We start from the raw sequence: 2451 nt of genomic DNA on the forward strand, positions 1-2451 counted from the left end.
GGGGGGGGAAGAGAAGCAGCAGCACACCTACCAGAAGGGGAACCAGGGAGGACTGGCAGGTGCGAAGAGTTCCCAGGAGGGAGGTGGGGGAAGGTGGCCAGGTGAGGGCAAGTTCTCTGGAGACTGGGGGCTGGGGGGCGGGGTCACTGGCAACTTTCGGAAGAGTAGGTTAAGTGGAACAGTGGGGAAACAGAGGGCAGTTTGCAATGGGGAGAAAAGGAAAATGAAAACGCAGTGTAGACTTTCTGGCAAATAGTGTTAAGTGGATAGAGGCCAGAGAGGGGGCTGCACAAGGAGAGACTTGGATACTTTATCATAATTCAGTAGCACTAGTGAAAGGGAAGGGGCTGGAGGAGAAAGGATGGTTCTGAGCCCAGGTAGAAGGCTGGTCTCAAAGAAAAGAGTGACGAGAGACTTCCCTGGTGGCGGAGTGGTTAAGAATCCGCCTGCCAGTGCAGGGGGCACGGATTCGAGCCCTGGTCAGGGAAGATCCCACATGCCGCAGAGCAGCTAAGCCCAAGAGCCACAACTACTGAGCCCGCGCGCCTAGAGCCCGTGCTCTGCAACAAGCCACCACAATGAGAAGCCGGCGCACCTGAACGAAGAGTAGCCCCCACCCACTGCAACTAGAGAAAAGCCCGCGCGCAGCAACAAAGACCCAATCAGTGCAGCCAAAAATAAATAAATAAATAATTTTTTTAAAAAGAGAGAGAAGAGTGATGGGGATCCAGGTGGCAGGGCTGAAGGAAGAGGGGAGGGAATCAGGCACCGACTGGCCCTAGATTCTGGGAGGGGACCAAGCGGGGGCTGCAGAGCGAGCGAGGACGGAGGGATCCCAGCATGGAAAACCCCCATGGGGGCAAAGAACAGGCAGCAAGGGTGTGTGGACTTGACAGGGCTCCAGGGATAAAAGGTGGTGAGCGGAAGTGTAAAGTTTAAAGCTTCTGCTGTGGGTGCACGCGGAGGGCTGGAAATGTGCAGGGTGTGGGGCCCAATGTGCATTCGGGGGTCCTGGAAGCCAGCAAGATGGAGGGAGGTGGACCCACACACCCAAGGAGACAAGCACTCAGGTCCTGAGGTTGTCAGTGAACACAGAAGAGGCCATCAACAAAGAAAAGTACAGGATGGTGTACCAGATAGGTTTTCCAAAACTGGGGGCTGGGAAAGGAGAGTCTGCATGCAAAAGAATGAAGCTGGACCCCTATCTCACACCATACACAAAATCAACTCAAAATGGGTGAAAGACTTGAACATAAGACCTGAAACCATAAAACTCCTGGAAGAAGACTTAGGCATAAGCTCCTTTAACAAGTCTTGGGCATGATTTTTTGGATCTGACACCAAAATCAGAGGCAAGAAAAGCAAAAATAAATGGGACTACATGAAACTAAAAAGCTTCTGAACAGCAAAGGAAACCATCAACAAAATGAAAAGGCAACCTACCAAACGGGTTCACCCAATAATAGACCTGTAAATAAAATGTATGATTCCATATACCAAGGTGGTCTCAACCATAAGGAAAACTTCTGTGGCCCCGCCATGATCTTAGGGCTCTACCCACCTGGGTGGGTACAGGAGGGGCATTTTCTGAGACTGGGAAAGACCATCTGCCATTACCAGCAGGAGAAGCTTTTCACCTTCTTTGAAAGCATGGATGAAACGCTGGAGAGAGGCAGCTTTCCACTACATCACCAACAAAGATGCAGGGACTTCAAAGGGGCTGTAATTTCAATCCATGGTGGCAGGGAGACACTTTATTACCAGGCTGAAATAGCACCACCTTAATGAACTGTGTAATTCAAACTAACAGCAGTCAACCCAGTTCTAGATTATGTTATCTGGTTTAACTTCATAATAGAAAAAAAATGCAGTTCTTTCAGTTCTACCAGCAGAGTTTGCCTCATTGCTACGAATTCTTTGCAATACCTGGTCTCCAGACCAATTAGAGGTCGGTGACCAGGGGACGGTTTGCGAGTACGGAGAACACCTTTTCTCAGTAGTTGACACAATCTCCTTCCAAATCTAACGACAGGGTAATGGAACCCCCGGGTCAAGCTGGGACCCTGTGAAGGTGCAGGTGTCAGACATCACACAATTCAAATTCCAGGCTTTTGCAAGTCGTCAGCGCCCCACCCCCCCCCCCCAAAAGAAGAAACGGATGTAAAAACCTACCGAGACGGGGCTTCCCTGGTGGCGCAGTGGTTGAGCGTCTGCCTGCCAATGCCCGGAACAAGGGTTCGTGTCCGGGACCGAGAAGATCCCACATGCCGCGGAGCGGCTGGGCCCGTGAGCCATGGCCGCTGAGCCTGCGCGTCCGGAACCTGTGCTCCGCAACGGGAGAGGCCACAACAGTGAAAGGACCGCGTACAGCAAAATAAAATAAAAAAATAAACAGACCTGGAAACTCTTAATTTTGGGCTTCCCTGGTGGCGCAGTGGTTGAGAGTCCGCC

At 51.4% G+C, this 2451-nt stretch overlaps 1 protein-coding gene across 1 annotated transcript in view; it reads right to left on the reverse strand.

Annotated features, from left to right (window-relative positions):
* Positions 1-2451, reverse strand: part of LOC103083887 (multidrug and toxin extrusion protein 2) — a gene marked incomplete at its 5' end in the record, with an annotated part of 49474 nt that overhangs the window by 46231 nt on the left and 792 nt on the right.

The sequence above is a fragment of the Lipotes vexillifer genome, unplaced genomic scaffold (assembly GCF_000442215.2).
Source record: "Lipotes vexillifer unplaced genomic scaffold, Lipotes_vexillifer_v1.1 scaffold982, whole genome shotgun sequence".
NCBI lineage: Eukaryota > Metazoa > Chordata > Mammalia > Artiodactyla > Lipotidae > Lipotes > Lipotes vexillifer.